Here is a 19708-nt window from a genome sequence, read left to right as displayed (position 1 = left end):
CTGGACAACAATTCCCCCTTCCAGTGGGTGACAACAAAAAAAGCATGCAGCACACAACACGCATTCCCTAAGTATGTGCGCATGTGTGAGAAGACCCTGTCGGCTCCGCAAAAAGGCTACACACGCGAAAAGGCCAAGGGCGGTATAGCCCCAGAGTCGCCAGCAAAAGCTCTGCCGCCAGCAACTCCGGGAACCGCGCGCATGCGCCACTCCTTGCCGTCACAGTCACGTCCTGAGGCGTTCGGCGAGGGCCGTGAGAGGCAGGCTCTGACTGACAGGCCGGCTGACCTGTCAGCGAGAAGCACTCCCTTAAGCGTCGGATGAAGAGGCTGTTGATTGGAGATATTCTCAGCCGGGGCGGGTTCTTCGCCGTCTTGGTTACTATGACGCCCGGCCCCCGCCCCCTCGGCTGGCCGCCATCTTGTTGTTGATCCGTACCCAGTGGGCAGCGCCGGGAGCTGGACCGAGCGGCCGGTGTGGGGCCGCTGCTGCGGGGCTCATCCACCTGCGCTGCCTGCCGGGGGCGGGCCGAAACCTGGAGGCCCGGGGGGCCCAGCTCCCGTGGGGAGCCGTGGGCGCCCGCTGCCCGGGCTGGGCCGGTGAGTGACAGGAGCCGGGCCGAAAGACCGGCCTGACGCCGGCGGGGCGGGCGGCGGCGGGCGCGGGGTTGGAGCGGGCGCGCGCGGGGCCGGGGCATCTGCCAAGCATCGCTCACACATCACTCGAGCGTCCTGGACCCGCCGCCCGTGGAGCCTCCCAGATGCCAGCGCCGAGGTGGACGGCCGCGGGGTAGAGGTCTGAGAGCCCCGCGCCCAAAGGCCGGCCGGCGGGGTAGCGGGAAATTATCTCCTTTGGCCCGCACCACTGAAACGTGTGCATTGCCATCCTGATGCTCTCGGGAGTCGTCCGTTGCTCCCGAATGAGAAATAACACCTGTTTCTTAGATGTGGTTCCTGCGAGTGTTTTTCACTTAGTTGAAAACTAAGACTAGACGAAACAGGCTAAAGCCCCCACGAACCCAGGCAGGCCAGTGTCGTGGCCCGGTGATTCTAGCAGGGGTAAGGCTCTGCCCAGCGCCCGCCTCCTGTGCTCCTCGGAGCTCACTGTTTGCTTCTTCCTGAAGAGCCTGCTTGAATGTCCATGATGCCCGACTTTTATTTTGGAACACAACTTCTTTGATTTGTGACCATTTTTTGGACTTGTAGTAAGGTCATCTTCTCTTTGCTCCAGAAGAAAGTGAATATTATGGTGATGACTTGGTTTTATCTCCTAAAGAAATAGATATTCTGCCAGTGTAATCGGGAGACAAAGGAAATATAGGACTCTCTTAGAATCAGAAAAAAAAAAAAACTTATTTTTGTCGTTGTGGATGGTATGAAACTGTCAAATTAACTTTTAACAGACTAAATGTATCTTGCCCAATGAAAACAAACCGTCAGGCCCCCTTTCTGCAAGGGCGGGAGGGTTAGAGACCACCAGCAAGGTGTGCAGGCCTAGGAGGAGTTCTGAGTGCTCCACAACACGTTGCTCTTTCTCTCTGGTCTCTTGGCTTCACTGCGCAGGCTCCTTGTATGTGGTCATACAAAAAACATGAATGGATTCGACTGAGAAGTCAAGCAACAATACTTTTTACACTTGTGTCAGGATCTTGTCATCTTAATGTTTAATTTTGAAAGAAACCAGCTCCTTGATCAGGAGATTCTTTTGGAGAAGATGCTGAAACCAGAGGAGGCTGGCAGCCTCTTGCTGTGGTCTTGTGAGAACACAGACTCTTCATGTATTTATGTAATTCACCTGTAAATGTCAGGACTTTTAAGTATTATGACTGACACACACACACACACTTCAAGAGACTGGAGATCCTACACTGAAGTCAGAAACTGCTGCAACTTATGGGATGAGATCTGATGTCCTAACGTGGCATTTGAGGTGCTCTTGCCCAGCTGGCCCCAGCCCACCTCTCCAGGGCTTCTCCTAATCCCCATTACCAGATGATTTGCTAGACATTCCATTCCATAGATATTTCAACCATACACAGGTTTCTTGCCAGCCAAGTTCAATGGCTTTTACTCCTCTTTGGGATACCAGTTTTTCTTCTTCTCTTTTCTCCAGAGTTCAGCTCAGGTCTTCTTTATGAAACATTTCCTAGGTGTTCCAGCTCCTGGGGATACTGCAGGAGCATTATTGTCCTTATACAAAAAATAGCATTTGCTCTTTTAAGTATATATTTTTATTTTCTCTGTTGAGACCTAAGCTTTGTCCTATAGAGACTTTTTGTGTTATCTTGCAACCTGCATGTAGTAGGTGAGAACTAAATGTTTACAAGAGTGTTAAATTTGTCTGAGTTTAAAACACCTTCTGTATTTAAACAGGGAAATGGACAGAATAAACATGTAGAAATGGGGATTTGGTGGCCATGGATCTCTCCACCTCTTACTCTGCCAGAAGTGCTTGCATATCCAATGCCTTATGGAGGCCCATCCTCAGTACTGCAGGAAGGAGGCAGAACTTGCTCAGAGTGCAGAACTGAAGCCTGAAAACAAAGTAATTCTGCATTCTCAGAAGGGACTGTGTGGTCCATCCCCTTCCTGACCAAGATCCAGTATTGATTCTTGGAAAACATGCATTGGGCGAACATAGCATTGGGTGCCAAGATTCTTAGACCTTCTTGGTTGGGTCTCACTGCCACCTTGGGCTGCTATAAATGCATCAGTATTATTTGCTGCTTGCCTTCCTATTGCTGCCCTGAGACCATGGGGAGCAGTGATGGGAGAGCTGGGGAAAGGCTACAGAGTACATACACTCTTGTCTCTGACTTGGGTCAAGGGAGAAATTGGGAGATTTGTGTTTGTGCCATTGGATCTGTGCTTTTGCCCCTATTTTAAATTAGATTTTATTTCTCTTTCCTAATTATAGCAGGATTTGAGCGATGGATTCGAAGTGGGACAATCTAAGATATCTTGGTTCTTTTATGAAAAGTGTTAGATCAAGGCTGTCATTTGCTGCTATGGTTTGAAGTTCCATTTATGTACGAGCCATTACAAATGAGGGTTTTTTTTTTTAAGATTTTATTTATTTATTCATGAGAGACAGAGAGAGGTAGATACATAGGCAGAGGGAGGACCAGGCTCCCCACAGGGAGTGTGATGGAGGGACTTAATCCTAGGACCCTGGAATCATGACCTGAGCCAAAGGCAGATGGCTCAACCACTGAGCCACCCAGGTGCCCCTACAAATGAATTTTTTTTTTAAGTTTTTTTTTTTTTATGATAGTCACAGAGAGAGAAAGAGAGAGAGGCAGAGACATAGGCAGAGGGAGAAGCAGGCTCCATGCACCGGGAGCCTGATGTGGGATTCGATCCTGGGTCTCCAGTATCACGCCCTGGGCCAAAGGCAGGCGCCAAACCACTGCACCACCCAGGGATCCCTACAAATGAATTTTGATGGGAAAACATGTTCACTTGAGGGCTGGGTCCCTGTTAGGGACTTTGTTTTGTTGAGTGCTAGAAATTTTTTTTTTCTTTTTTTATTCTTTGAAAATTTTCTGCTAATCTCTTCTGTAAAAGTTTCATTTGCAAGTGGGGTTTGGATCATTTACTCTTGTTCCTTCATTTTACAGAAGGTGGGCAATCTAGTAAGTAGGTCTAGGACTGGGTTCTTTTCAAGTCTAAAATTTGATGTCAGTGAATAAGAGCAGCTTGAAGTCCATAAAAATCTGGGTGTGTTAGGATTGAATGAACACTTAGAAACAACTTATTCTATAATTCAAAAGTCAGGTAATGACTAGTGTTGGTGAGGATGTGGAGAAATCAGAGCCTTCATACACGGAGAATGATATGAATGTAAAATGATGCAGTCAGAGAGGAGTCAGGCATTTTGTCTATTTGGGCCAGTGGATCTGTGCTTTTGCCCAGATTTAGAAAAGAATCTGGCAGTTCTTTGAATAGTTAAACATAGAGTTACCATATGACCCACAAATCCCACTCCTAAATATCTACCCAAGAGAAATGAAAACATGTCCACACAATAACCTGTATATGAATGTTAATAGCAGTGTTATTTATAATATGCAAAGAGGGAAATAACTGTCTTATCAGTTAATAATGGATAAATAAAATGTATATACATACAACGAAGTATTATTTAGCAATAAAAAAGAATGAAGCACTGATACATATAACATGGAAAACGTGAAGGAGGCCAGACACAAAAGATCACATATTATGTGATTCCATTTATACAAAATACCCAGAATAGGAAAATCTATAGAGCTAGGAAGTAGATTAGTGGTTGCTTAGGGCTTGGAGGTGGATGAGAGCATAGGGGAATGATAGATGAGGTTATGGGGTTTCTTTTTGAGGTGATGAGTATGTTTAAAGTTGTAGCGATACTTGTGCATGTCTGTGAATATACTAAAAACCATTGAATTATGCACATTAAATGGGTGAATTATATGATGTGTGATTATAATCAAAGCTGCTATAAAAAACAACTTACATAAGGGATGTATATTCACTAGTTTTATTTTTAAAGATTTTATTTATTTTTGCATGAGAGACACACAGAGAGAGAGAGAGGCAGAGACAGGCAGAGGGAGAAGCAGGCTTCATGCAGGGAGCCCGATGAGGGACTCTATCCTGGGACTCCAGGATCATGCCTTGGGCCAAAGGCAGGCACTCAACCGCTGAGCCACCCAAGCATCCCATATTCACTAGTTTAAAAAAAAAAAAAAAGATATATGAGTAACAAGAAATAAAAATAAAGGTTCATTCTTAACTTCCCTTTATTTTAGTGTATAACCAGCCTTTTTCCCCCTCTGTCCTTGATTTTTACAGACATGAGATTATGCTATACATCCTGACTTGTACCTATTGGCAGTCAGCAATATGTTATATATATATAACATATTGCTGACCGCCAATATATATATATATTTTAATATTTGATTTGTTCATAAGAGACAGAGAGAGAGACAGAGACACAGACATAGGGAGACGCAGGCTTCTTGTAGGGAGCCCAATGTGGGACTCGATCCCCTGCCTGGGATCACGCCCTGACCTGAAGGCAGATGCTCACCCACTGAGCCACCCAGGCGTCCCAGCAATATATTATATAAACATCTATGTTGGTAAATGATGCATCTGTATCACAGGCTAGCTGGCAACAAATTTAGGGAAGCAGAGTGTAAGGGCATTGTGTAGAGAGAGGTAGGGATTAGGGTAAGCTAGTGAGCACAGGCCTAATCTAAAGGGTCAGTGTTGTTTGGTTCCGGCCAGTTGTGTTACTAGGTCTTGTGATTTAAAAAACAAAACAATTTTATTTGAGAGAGAGAGAGAGAGAGCGTGTGCGCCAGAGAGGGAGAACAAGGGAGATGGTGGGGTGGAGTGGGTGGGAAGGGCAGAGGGAGAAGCAGACACCCCGCTGAGCAGGAAGCCTGAACTCATCCTAGAACTCATCCTAGAACTCTGGGATCCTGAGCTGAGCTGAAGACAGTGGGCCACCTAGGCATCCCTTGTGATTTTTTAAAAGATTTTATTTATTCATGAGAGACACAGAGAGAGGCAGAGACATAGGCTGAGGGAGAAGCAGGCTCCCCGCAGGGAGCCTGATGCAGGACTCAGATCCTGGAACTCCAGGATCATGCCCTGATGCTCAACTGTTAGAGCCAGGTGATTGTTGTTGTTGTTGTTGTTGTTTTTTAAGAAAACAAGAAATCTGAATTTTTATGTGGAATTTCCTGATTTTTAAAAAAAATTTGGCGATGAAATAAGAAAATTTGAGCTGCTTCACTAGTGAAAGAAAACTGTTTGTAGGCCAGATGGCAAAAAAATTTGAATTGTCTGTTGTGTCCATTCCCAGCTAAAGTGGAGCAAGGTGTGACACTCTGCTTTCTTGTTTCAGCTCTAATACTGTAAGCGTCTTTTTTCATGGTCTGTTTAATGACATGATTTTTCGTATTTTTGTGTTTTTTTTTGTTGAGAATTTTGCTGTTTAAAATGGCTGTTAAGGGCAGCCTGAGTGGCTCAGCGGTTTAGTGCTGCCTTGGGCCCAGGGCATGATCCTGGAGTCCTGGAATCAAGTCCCACGTCAGGCTCCCTGCAAAGAGTCTGCTTCTCCCTCTGCCTGTGTCTCTGCCTCTCTCTCTCTCTCTCTGTGTGTGTTTCTCTCATGAATAAATAAAATCTTGAAAAAAATTAAATAAAATCTTTTTAAATAAATAAACAAACAAATAAATAAAATGTCTCTTAAGTGTAGTTCTGAAGTGTTAGTCTTCCTAAGTACAAGAAAGTTGTGATGCCCCTAATGGAGAAAATACATGTATTAGATTAGATTTTGTTCAGACATGAATTATAGTACTGTTGGCTGAGATTTCAGTGTTACTGTGTCAACAGTATCTAGTAGTTCCTCCCCTTATCTTTAGGGGATACTTCCCAGGACCCCCAGTGGATGCCTGAAATTGGAGATGTTACTGAACTATATATGTACGATTTTTTTATATACATATGTAATAAAGTTTAATTTGTAAATCAGGCATGGGAAGAGACTAACAACACAAGTAATAATAAATTAGAACAATTACAATATACTATAATAAAAGTTATGTGAATGTTGTCTCTCTCTTACAGTATGTTATTGTACTCACCCTTCTTGTGATGAGGTGAGATGATAAAACGCCTACATGATAAGATGCCGTGAGGTGAATGATGTAGGTAGGCATCTTGACGTAGCGTTAGGCTACTACTGACCTTCTGACCATACCTTAGGAGGAGGACCATCTGCTTCTGGACTGTGTTTGACTCTGGGTCACTGAAATTGCAAAAGCAAAACTGTGGATAAGGGGGAACTACTGTCTATTAAAGTGTCTTTAAAAAGAAGCATACATACAAGGTTATATATTCTATGTGTATAACTCTGGAAGGTTATGAATTGATCGGTTGACAAAAATGTGACCAGAGGCTTACAGAACCTAATGCTATATTTCCCCTAGTAGTAGTGGCTTGGTATTTGCTAACTTGGTGTTAGTAGTGACTTTATAGAACTACTGAGAATAATGAGAAGTCTTTTGTGTCTGACTTTTGCTTAGTATGATGTTTTGAGGTTCATCTTATTTTGTTGTGTTCCTCAGTATTGTTCCTCAGTAGTGTTCTGTTTTATGGCTATACCATTTGCTGATGTGCATGTGAGTTGTTTGTAGTTTGGGGCTTTTATGAATGAAATACAATAGATGCTCTTGTACACATCTGTGTGTGTATATATCTTCATTTTTCTTCAATATGTATCTGAGAGTAGAATGGCTCTGACTTCCAGACTACGTCAGAGGGACACTTTCAGGAAAAGTTAGAGAATAGTCCTATGGGTTGTGGGCCCAGTTTTGTTTTTATTCCTTATAGTTCTCATCTTCAAGCTTCCATTTTCTGCTTTCGCCAGATTTCCATATCTATCCAAGAACTAATGATACTCCATGGAGGTGGCAAGTTGAAGTAACCAGGAACTATTTATTGCCCAAGTAGACACAAGCTTCTAGATGGAGGGGGTCTGTTTGTTATAGAACTTATAGCAGTGCTTGTCATGCTTCTGGATTTCTCTCTTTTTTGGGGAGAGAGGGGAGGGAGGGAGGGAGACAGAGAGAGAGAGAGAGAAAGGGAGGGAGGGAGGGAGACAGAGAGAGAGAATCAAGCAGGCTCCATGCCCAGTTAGGAGCCTGGCATGGGGCTGGATCTCATGACCCTGAGATGATGATCTGAGGCAAAATCAAGAGCCACCCAGGCACCCCTGAATTTCTGTTAATTGATGCAGGCCAGGAGGCCTCTTGGTCATTCACAAGGTTCACAGAATTCATCCTTCATCTATCTCTCTATGGAGCCTGGCCTTGGTGATTTTTGCCTTTGTAAGTGTTCAAGTCCAGTTGCCACAGTGGACACTGCCTCTTTAGACTGTAAGTCATGTGGCATGTATTTTGCTACTGTAAAAAGTTGCATGTGAGTTTTAATTTTAATTCACATACAACTTTTTAAAGTTTGAAGCTGCTTTGTCTGATGATCTCCCATGTGTAGTGTTAGAAAACTGACACCAACCAGAGGGTCTTAGCTAAGAGGTCTTCTCATTAATTTCTGGAAGGAGTAAGCAGTGCTTTTGGTGAGTATTCAACCCTTCCCCCCCCCCCCCCCCCCATTAATAGTCCTTTCCACATTTTGCCTATTCATAGCTCTGTTTGGTGTATTGCATTCTCTTTCACCATTGACTTGGGCTGGTGATCAGTGACTAGTTTCTTGGTTATCAGAGTCTTCTTTTAAAGCTTCCCATATCTCTTAAAGAATTAAATAGATTCTAATGGAGTTGCTAAAATGATATTTTCTGGATGGAAGTTAAGGTAGGGATTTAAGATGAATGAAACTTTCATGTGGGAGTTGGTTGAAGTGAGAAAATTACTCTTAAAATACTGCTTATTTATTTATTTATTTATTTTTTTAAAATTTATTTATGATAGTCACAGAGAGAGAGAGAGAGAGGCAGAGACACAGGCAGAGGGAGAAGCAGGCTCCATGCAGGGAGCCCGACGTGGGACTCGATCCCGGGACTCCAGGATCACGCCCTGGGCCAAAGGCAGGCGCCAAACCGCTGTGCCACCCAGGGATCCCAAAATACTGCTTATTTAGAGGGCACTTTATTAAAAATTTTAAATGTCTATACTATTTATTTATTTATTTATTTATTTATTTATGACCGACACAGAGAGAGAGAGAGAGAGAGAGAGAAAGAGAGAGAGGCAGAGGCACAGGCAGAGGGAGAAGCAGGCTCCATGCAGGGAGCCTGACTTGGGACTCAATCCCGGGTCTCCAGGATCACACCCTGGGCCGAAGGTGGCGATAAACCACTGGGCCACCGGTGCTGCCCTACTTATTTATTTTTAAAGAATTTACTTAAAGGAGAGCACTAGTGAGTGGAGGGAGAGGGAGAGGGAGAAGCAGACTCTTCACTGAGCAGGGAGCCAACACCAGGCCCTGAGAACATGATCTGAGCTGAAGGCAGACACTTAACTGACTGAACCCAGGCATCCCAAGAATTTCTTTAACAGCTCTATGAGACAAGTAGTAGTACGTTCATTTTATAGTGGAGGAAACTAAGAATTAAGATGTTTAGGCCACAGAGCCAGGGAGTCTCTGCGCTTGGACAGTGCTCATGCCTCATCAAGGCTCTGCCTTCCAGTGTTAGTTTAAGCACAGATTTTTTTTTTTTGTTTTAAAGATTTTACTTATTCATAGAGACAGAGACACAGGCAGAGGGAGAAGCAGGCTCCATACAGGAGGCCCGACATGGGACTCGATCCCGGGTCTCCAGGATCACACCCCAGGCTGCATTAAACCGCTATGCCACCAGGGCTGCCCTAAGCACAGATTTTATTTTCCCTCAAGTGATTAGTTTGCCCTATTAAATTTTTGTTTTCCTTCAAAGTAACTTATTGAAATATGTGTAAATAAAATACATATACCTATAAATATACATATAAGAACGTATGCTTATATATATGTTTTTAAGATTTTTTAAAAAGATTTTATTCATTTATTCATGAGAGAGAGAGAGAGAGGCAGAGACATAGGCAGAGAGAGAAGCAGGCTTCATGCAGGGAGCCCCATGCGGAACTTGATCCCAGGACACTAGAATCACGCCCTGGGCGTGAAGTCAGATGCTCAACCACTGACCCACCCAGGCATCCTGATACATATGCTTATAGATACATATAAAATACATCTAAAGTGGACAAATTTTGAGATTTATACATGTATACATATGTCTAATAACCACCCAGATAAAAAATTAGAATATTAAAAAAATTAGAACATTTAAATACTTTGGCTTTCTATAAAATAGACTTGTTTTTTTTTTAACTTTATTATTATTTTTTTAAATTTTTTTATTTATCCGTGAGAGACACAGAGAGAGAGAGAGAGAGAGGCAGAGACACAGGCAGAGGGAGAAGCAGGCTCCATGCAGGGAGCCCGATGTGGGACTTGATCCCAGGACCCCAGGATTGTGCCCCGGGCCAAAGGCAGGCGCCAAACTGCTGAGCCACCCAGGGATCCCCTAGACTTGTTTTTTAAAGTAGTTTTAAGTTTATAGGAAAATTGAATATCAAGAATAGAGAGTTCCCATGTACCCCTTGACCCCTTTCCCCAATAGTCTCTTCCATTATCAACATCCCACAGTAGAGTGATACTTTGTTAGTCAGCGAATCTGCAATGACACATTATCACCCAAAGTCCATAGTTTATGTTAGGGTTCACTCTTACATTCCACAGAATGTATTTGTTTTGACAAATGTGTAATGGCATGTATCCATTATAGTATCATACAGAATAGTTTTGCTGTCCTAAAAAAATCCAGTGTGCTCCTATTCATCCCTCCCTCTCCTTCAAATCCTGGCAACCAGTAGTAGTTTTACTATTTTCAAAGTTTTGTCTTTTCTAGAACGTCATATAGTTGGAGTCATACAGTATATAGCCTTTTTAGATTGGCTTCTTTCACTTAGTAGTATGCATTTACGGTTTCTCCATATCTGTAGGGCTTGATAACTCATTTCTTTTTAGTGCTGAATAATATTCTGTTGTCTGAATGGATCACAGTTTATTTATCCACTCACCTTTTGTTTTATTATTATTTTTGAGAGAGCACATGCACACACATGCAAGTGTGGATGGGGGGCGGGGTGGTGGTGGAGTGGGGGAGGAGTAGAGCTAGAGGGAGAGAGGGAATCTTAAGCAGGCTCCAAGCCCAGCAGCAGAGCCCATTGCAGGCTCCATCTCATGACCCTGAGACCATGACCTGACAGTTAACTGACTGAACGACCCAGGCACCCCATCCCATTCACCTTTTGAAGGACATCTTGGTTACTTCCAGTTTTTGGCAATTATGAATAAAGTGTCTATAAACCTCCATGTAGTAGTTTTTAAAAATATACACAATAGGTCTTGATGCTTGGGGTCTTTCTAGGATGAATAGCTCTTTTAAAAGAAGTAACATGGCATTTATCATGAATTTAAACAAGTTTAGATTCAGAACCAATTATAAAGTAGGCTAGGTAGAACTTTTTCATTTTTTTTTTTTTTTAAGATTTCTTTATTCAGAGCGAAAGAGAGGCAGAGACACAGGCAGAGAGAGAAGCAGGCTCTGCAGGGAGCTGGACGTGGGACTTGATCCCAGGTCTCCAGGATCACACCCTGGGCCGCAGGGGGCGCCAAACCGCTACGCCACCGGGGCTGCCCAACTTTTTCATTTTTTAAAAAAATATTTATTCATGAGAGACACAGGCAGAGACATAGGCAGAGGGAGGAGAAACAGGCTCCATGCAAGGAGCTGGACGCAGGACTCGATCCCTGGACTCCAGGATCATGCCTTGAGCCGAAGGCAGATGCTGAACCACTGAGCCACCCAGACGTCTCAGCTTTTTCATTTTTCTGCTTTAGTTTTCGTTTGCTTATTTTCTGTGTGCTTTAGTTTCCTCATCCTTTATTTTTTTAAAGATTTTATTTATTTATTCATAGACACAGAGAGAGAGAGAGAGAGAGGCAGAGACAGAAGCAGGCTCCATGCAGGGAGCCCGATGTGGGACTCGATCCCGGGTCTCCAGGAGCACACCCCAGGCTGCAGGCGGCGCCAAACTGCTGTGCCACCGGGGCTGTCCAGTTTCCTCATCCTTTAAATGTAGACAACTTTTCCTTTCCTTTTAAACAGCTTTGCACCTGGTATGCTATCTGGGAAATTGGGCTGTGAGTAGGTACTTGTTTTACCTGGGAAAATGTAATTAGTGCTGTTGAGCAAGCCTTATTGCTATACTGTGGCCCTTAACTGAAATACTGGCCCTTGGGTGCTATTGAAGGTTTACATCTTAGAGCTGTTTGTAGAACTTCTTTGTGGTAAAAATCCTTATCCAAGAATCTGCGGGTGAATGAGGAAACTCTTGATGCTTATAAAGCATCAAGAGTTCCTTTTAGGTAAAAGCACTGAGGGGTGATAAAAACAAATTCAATTTTCCTTTAAGGCTTTTGTTTTTTCAAGTATAAGACTGTTGGTAGGGTCATTCCCGTCAAACAGAGCAGGTCAGATTTCTAGTCCTCATGCAACCCAAAATTAAGATATGATCCTTCATAGGAAAAAGTTCAGATAATTCATTCTGCTGTTCTTCATTTGACTAAAAAATCATAAAAGCCTGACAGGGGACTTTGTTTCTCCTCTCTGCTCACCCTGGAGCCCTTTGATAGCTGTAGCCTTTGCTCCCTGTAGCCTAATTGCTGTGTCTGCATGGCTCTGGTACACTGACAGCCTTCCTTTCCTATTGTACTTCCTTCCCATGTCAGTTATTCTGTGTGTGTGTGTGTGTGTGTGTGTGTGTTATTACTCTGATTTTTCCTTAAAAAAAAAAAAAAGATTGAAATTTTTTCTAAGCCAATGCGATCGATCAGTGGGGCACTATAGAGGCCTTGTATCTGAACTATAACTTTGTTTTGGTAGTTGAATGATGTGAACAGGTTTGTTCCCCTGCCAGGGTAGAGTGGGAGAGGGTGAGACCATCTCTTGTGATTTGGCTTAAAGTTAGCTTTATAATGCAAGTAGCTGCTATAGGATTGAGATGTTGTGTTTTTCAGTTTTATTTATTTATATTTTAATTTTATTATTGGTGGGGGGGAGGAGGGTAGAGGGAGAAAGAATCTCTTAAGCAGGCTCCACGCCCAGTGCAAGCCTGATGTGGGGCTTGATCTCACAACCCTGAAATCATGACCTGAAATCAAGAGATAGATGCTTCACCAACTAAGCCATCCAGGCGCCCTGATTTTTTCTTTTATTTATTGACTAAGGAAACATTTTCAGGTGTTCTCAGAAAGGCTCCTCCTGACCAAGGATACTGATGCTGGTTGTTAGCATCTAGAGTGTTTCTGTGGGAATTTGAAACTCTCCATTATTATATTACTACACTTGAAAATATTGTGATGCTTTCCAAGATACCATGCTTTTTTCAGGTGGGATAGCTATAGAATCTTAGACATTTTTTAGGGTGTGGAAGTCTGGGAATTCAGTTTCTAGGTGATTACTACAGCTGCAGAGAATAAATGATTTTAAGTGCAAGTCTGGACCTGAAATTCTTGGTATCCTTGATCATTCAGTACCTTTTCCTCAAACCCTGTGGCCTTGCTTCTCTGCAGTGTGAAAAGGGATAGAAAGAATGTTGTATCAAGTGTCTAAAGTCTGAAAGGTTTGGGGCTCCCCCATCATTTTTAAAGGCAGTGAACTGGGCAGCCCCAGTAGCCCAGTGGTTTAGTTCTGTCTTCAGCCTGGGGTGTGATCCTGGAGACCCGGGATCAAGTTCCACGTCAGGCTCCCTGCATGGAGCCTGCTTCTCCCTCTGTCTGTGTCTCTCTGCCTCTCTCTCTTTCTGTGTCTGTCATGAATAAATAAATAAAATCTTACAAAAAAAAAAAAATAAAGGTAGTAAACTTTCTGTGCAAATGAACCTTCAAGTGTATTGCTGACAGTGCTAAGTTCACTCAACCCTGCATCCAGTGATGCCTGTCTCCCAGACTAGATTGAAAAGATAGATCTTGGAGCTCTCCTGGGAACCAGGCAAGGAAAGTGAATGCTGGTATGTGTAAGTACTTTCTAGCTGTGGAACCTTACTTTGACAAGTCAGCTGACTGACCTCTTTTTCTACAACTATGCATGTGATATTGGGTTGACCATACCTACTTTCCTTACCTCATGGAGTTGATCAGATAAGGGGGAAGCTTGTTAAATGGCTAATATATGGCTTATTTTAATTTCTCAGAACTATTTGGGAATAGTTTCATTTGAGTCTAGCAGATGAGGTACTTCGTCACCTGGTTCTTAATGGCCTCTCTAATTGCATGTCTTGACCCTCCAGTGTCATGTTTCAGGTGACTCTCCTCCCTCTGGGCCATTTTCCATGCTTTTATCTACCCCTCCCCACTTCCTGTCAAACTCCAGTTATCTTTCAGATTTCAGTTTAGATGCCATACCTTTTGAGAACCCTTTTTTCTTCTTTCTTCTTTCTTCTTTCTTTCTTCTTTCTTCTTTCTTCTTTCTTCTTCTTCTCTTTTTTTTTTTTTTTTTTTTTGTAGGCTTCATGAGCATGGAGCCCAGTGCATGGGTGCAGGGCTCAAACTCACAACCATGAGATCAGGACCTGAGCCAAGATCAAGAGTTGTTTTCACAGTACATTCATCACTGTAACATTTACCATAGTCTTAAAATTACTTATTTGCCTCTCATTTCTACCTGCCCTCCATCCTCACTTTCAGTTTTCTGAGGACAGGAACTGTTTGTGTCTTAGTACAGTATTTGTACTATGGGGTTTCAACATATACTTGATTATATACTTTAAAAAGTTATTTGCAGATACTATTTTAATGGTCCCTGATTTTCTTTCTTTTTTTTTTTTCATCCAATGGTCCCTGATTGATTTGGAGACTTTATAGTTGCTGTTTGGTCACAAACTTGATTTAGTGGAGAGTATTTTGAAACTTATTTATAAAGATTCTGCTCAGCTGGAGGATGTTGTATGGGTCAGGGCCAAGTAGCACACTAGATACTAAGGCAAGTGCAAGATGTGCATAGACTGTTTTGGTTTTTTATATTCTGCATGAAAATTAAAGTGATTTCTTTAGCATAAAACAGAATGAATGCCAAGAAGTTTTTACTGTGTTTGGGAAGATGTACTATAAAATATGTGGTTGTGTTAGTTATTTCATGAGTGTCTCCAAAGAAAGCTAACTTTGGCCTCAAGGAGCCAAATAATAAGCTTGAGTAACTTCCTAAAGCAGAGTGTATCCGGCAGGGCTGCTTGGACACTTAAGCCTATTAACTTGGCTGTTTGCAGTGTTACATTGCTTTTTATTGGTAGAATTGTGAATAAAGCAGAGCTAAGTGGATTTTATGTAGGTAACAAAATGTTTCACTTGCAGTCTATGCTACTTAGCCTTTTCCACTCATTGAAACACTGACAGTGTCCATTTGGGAGACAAAAATCACATAGGAATTTAAACAGGTAGGGGATCCCTGGGTGGCGCAGCGGTTTGGCGCCTGCCTTTGGCCCAGGGCACGATCCTGGAGACCCGGGATCGAATCCCACGTCGGGCTCCCGGTGCATGGAGCCTGCTTCTCCCTCTGCCTGTGACTCTCTGCCTCTCTCTCTCTCTCTGTGTGTGACTATCATAAATAAATAAAAATTAAAAAAAAAAAATAAACAGGTAAAGGTTAAATATTTATTTATTTTTTTTAGAGAGAGAGCTCACACAACCTGGGGGAGGGGTAAAGGGAGAGGGAAGGAGACTCCCGGATGAGTGCAGAGCCTTTCCCAAGGCTTGATCTCACAAACTTGGGATCATGACCTTAGCCGAAACCAGGAGTTGGATGCTTAACCAATTGAGCCACCCAGGCGCCCTGGATCAGGTGAAGTTTATTGTAAAGAATTCTTAACTATAACGGGATTGAGATAATGAGAGATTGGCTAATAAAAAGTTGAGTGAATTCTTAAGTAATATAGGAATAGCATGTATAAGAGCAGCCATTATCCCTAGGGCTGGTACACAGCACTCAAGAAGATCCCTCCAAGGGCTAAGATCCACATCTTGGAGGAGGGGGTGGTCATGCTTAACTGGATGGCAGAGAAAGTCACTGTGGTGCTACACTAGCAGAAGGAAGATGTTGGAAATCTACCTTCTAGAATGTTGGAGAAAGCCATTTATGGAGAGGAGTTTTGCTGGAAACACTCAGCCACGAAACTACTTGAGTGAGGTGTCAGGAAGCTGTTGGCTACTGTTTGCTGCCGACCATGATGCATTGTGGGAGTCAAGTACCCACCAGTGGCTAGGCACTGAGGGGAGCTGACTGGGTGATGGGCCTAATGAGAGGAGCATACTAGAACCAGGTAGTGAAGCCTTTTCTTTTCTTCTTCTTTTTTACAAAATATTTTATTTCTTTTGAGAGAGAATGCATGAGTGAGGGGGGTGGAGCAGAGGCAGAGGGAGAGAGAATTTTAAGCAGATTCCATGCTGAGCATGGGCTTGACCTTAAGCTTGTTGATCCCACAACTGTGAAATCATGACCTGAGCTGAAATCAATCAAGGCTTAATGGACCGAGCCACCCAGTGGGGCACCCAGTGCCCCCAAAGCGTTTTCTTTTTTTGCAGAATTTCCTTAGTGTCATCTGACATATCCTGGCAAAGGAAAAATATTTAATGTGTCCAGCTCCATTTTTGCAGAGCAGGTAATGATGGTTGGGTTTGGAGCCAAGAGACAATATGTTGATAACTGGTAAGCTGCTACTTGTTAGAGTTCTATGAATAAGTTGTTAATAATTTAGAAAATATTTTCTCAACAAAATATTCTTGTTGCTACCACCTATATTTTAAAGTTTTAATATAGGGATTAACTTAAAGTGCTCTTCTGTTCTAGCCAGAAACAACTTCTATTCATCACAGATTAGTTAGCCAGTTTTATTTTTTTGATTTTTAATTTTTAAAAAAGGTTTTATTTATTTATGAGAGACACAGAGAGATAGAGGCAGAGACATAGGTGGAGGGAGAAGCAGGCTCCCTGTGGGGAGCCTGATGTAGGACTTGATCCAAGGATCCTGGGATCAGGACCTGAGCCAAAGGCAGATGCTCAACCACTGAGCTACCCAGGTGTCCTTTTTTTTTTTTTTTTTTAAAGAATTTAGTCAGTTTAAAAATCTCTGGAATATTCCTGGGGCACCTGGGTGGCTCAGTCAGTTAAGTGTGCAACTCTTGGTCTCCCCTCAGGTCTTGATCTCAGGTTGTGAGTTTAAGCCCCATGTTGGTCTCTATGCTGGGTATGTGGAGCCTACTTTTAAAAAAAGCAATAATACTATATGGAATAATACTCTTGCATACTAAATAATACTGAAAGGTATAATACTCTTGTGTAGGGCTTCTTTCACACACAATGACAAACCCCGCAATGTTTTGGGAATTTATTCTTGTTATTCTTTGTATAAGTAGTTCATTCCTTTTTATTGGTATGTAGTATTTCATTGCATGAACATTCTAGTTTATCTGTTCTGTTGATGGACATCTGGGCAGTTTCCAATGTTTCACTTACGAGTAAAGCTTCTACAAACATTTTGTACAAGTGTTTTTGGGGTACATATACGTTCCTTTCTCTTGGGGAATAGAGGGGAATAGAATTCCTGGATCATAGGGTAGATGTATGTTTAGTTTTATAAGAAACTTTAAATACCTTTTACAAAATGGTTGTGCCATTTTCCAGTCCCACCAGTAACATATGAGAGTTGTGATTGTTCCATATCCTCAGCAACATTTAATGTGTTGTCAGTGTTTTTAATTTTAGCCATGGGATGCCTGGCTGGCTCCCATGACAATAAATAAATAAACAAACTTAAAAAAAATTTTTATAGCCATATTCATGAAAGTATAGTGATACCTCATTTTGCTGTTTATTTGCATTTATCCGATTACTACTGATGTTGAGTATTTACCTGTATTTAATGACCATTTGTATTGTTTTGTTTTGTTTCCCAAAGATTTTATTTATTTTTGAGAGACACACAGAGGCAGAGACACAGCCAGAGGGAGAAGCAGGCTCCCTGTGGGGACCCCATGCGGGACTCAATCCCAGGACCCCAGGATCACCACCTGAGCTGAAGGCAGACACTCAACCACTGAGCCACCCAGGCATCCTCTTAATGGTCATTTGTAATAGCTTCCTTTGTGAAATCCTTGTTCAAATCTTTTGCCCATTAAAAAAAAAATGGAGCTTTAATTTTTTTAAATTGAGTTTTAGGGGGCACCTTGGTGGCTCAGTCAGTTGGGCATTGGCCTTCTGCTCAGGTCATGATCTCCAGGTTCTGGGATTGAGCCCCATGTCAGGCTCCCTGCTTAGTGGGAAGTCTGCTTCTCCCTCTCCCTTGTGTGCATGCTCTCTCTCTCTCCCTCAAATGAATAAAATCTTTAAAAATATAAATTGAGTTTTAGGAGATCTTTATATAGAATACCAGTCAGGTGCATGTTTTGTGAATATTTTCTTTCAGCCTGAGGGTGGCTTGCCTATTTATTTTCTTATGAATATATTTTAAAGATAAGTTTTCAGTTGTGTGGGGGCCAGATTTATCAATATTTTCTTTTATGGTTATTGCTTTTTGTTGTGTCTGAGAAACCATTGCCTACCTCTCGATGTTGGAGATTTCCTTGGTGTGTTCATCCAGAAGTTGTAGAGTTTTAGTTTTTACATTTAGGTCTCTGATCCACTTGGAAATCATTTTTGTGTATTCTGTAAGATTGAGGTTGAGGTTAATTTTTCTCCCCTGTGGATAACTTCTTGTTCCAGTACCTAGTACCATTTGCTACCAAAAGACTTGGGTATTTTTATCTATAGATTCCAAAACTTAGCAGTTTAAAACAGTAAACACTTATTGCCTCAGTTTCTGAGGATCAGAAACTTAAGAGTGGCTTAGCTGGGTTGTTCTGGCTCACGGTCTCTCATGAAGTTGCAGTTAAGATGTTTTCTGGAACTGCAGTCACCAGAAAGGCTGGCCTGGAGTTGGAGAGTCTGTTTCTAAGAGGACTTACGTGGCTTTTGACAGGTGGCCTCAGTTCCTTGACATGTGGACTCTCTGAGTATCCTTGTGGCATGCAGTTATCTCTTCCAGAATGATCCAAGACAAAGAGGAAGCCCCTTATGACTGAGTCACAGGCTCACTGCTGCCATATTATATTCTGTTCCTTAGAATTGAGTCACTAAGTCCAGCCTATACTCAAGGGAAGGGGAAAAGTCTCTGCCTTTTGGGGGAAGGACTGTTAAAAATTTGACAGTTTAAAACTACCACAACTTTCTCCATATATTTGCCTTAGCACTTAGGTCAACAATTAATTGGCTACGTAGGTATGGACCTATTTCTGGGATCTCTGTTTTGTTCTGTTGATTTTTTTTTTTTTTTTTTTAATATGCCAGTACCTCACTGATAGGTTTTGAAGTCAGGTAGTATAAGTTGTGTTGATTTGGATATTTAATGTTCTCTGTATTTCCACACACATTTTAGAATTAGTTTGCCAATTTCTCTGAAGCAGATGGTTGGGATTTCTTTTTTTTTTTTAGACTATTTATTTATTCATGAGAGAGACAGAGAAGGAGAGGGGGAGACACAGGTAGAGGAGAGGGAGAAGCAGGCTCCATGCAGGGAGCCCAACTCGGGACTCGGAACTCGATCCCAGGTCTCCAGGATCATGCCCTGGGCTGAAGGCGGTGCTAAACTGCTGAGCCACCTGGGCTGCCCAGTTGGGATTTCATTGAATTTATAGATTCATTTGGGGAGAGTTAACATTATAACAGTATGAAGTCTTCTAATCCATAGACATGGTGTGGTTTCCTTTTATTTTTTTTATTTTTAATTTTTTTTAAAGATTTTATTTATTTATTCATGAGCGACAGAGAGAGAGAGAGAGAGAGAGAGAGGCAGAGACAAAGGCAGAGGGAGAAGCAGGCTCCATGCAGGGAGCCCGATGTGGGACTCCATCCTGGGTCTCCAGGATCACGCCCTGGGCTGAAGACGGCGCTAAACCACTGAGCCACCCGGGCTGCCCGTGGTTTGCTTTTATTTATTTATTATTTATTTTTTATTTTTTTATTTTTATTTTTTATTTATTTATGATAGTCACAGAGA

The 19708-nt window shown here is 42.3% G+C and overlaps 1 protein-coding gene across 1 annotated transcript in view; it reads left to right on the top strand.

The window, feature by feature from the left end:
* The first annotated feature begins 410 nt into the window (after window positions 1-410).
* IP6K1 (inositol hexakisphosphate kinase 1) overlaps window positions 411-19708 on the top strand; it is a 62145-nt gene continuing 42847 nt past the window's right edge. The window contains exon 1 of the mRNA XM_041764246.1: window positions 411-599. The gene's annotated coding sequence lies outside the window, so the exon portion shown is untranslated. The remainder of the gene's footprint in view (window positions 600-19708) is intronic.

The sequence above is a fragment of the Vulpes lagopus genome, chromosome 7 (genome assembly GCF_018345385.1).
Source record: "Vulpes lagopus strain Blue_001 chromosome 7, ASM1834538v1, whole genome shotgun sequence".
Lineage (NCBI taxonomy): Eukaryota > Metazoa > Chordata > Mammalia > Carnivora > Canidae > Vulpes > Vulpes lagopus.
This window is presented reverse-complemented; position numbering and strand designations above follow the sequence as displayed.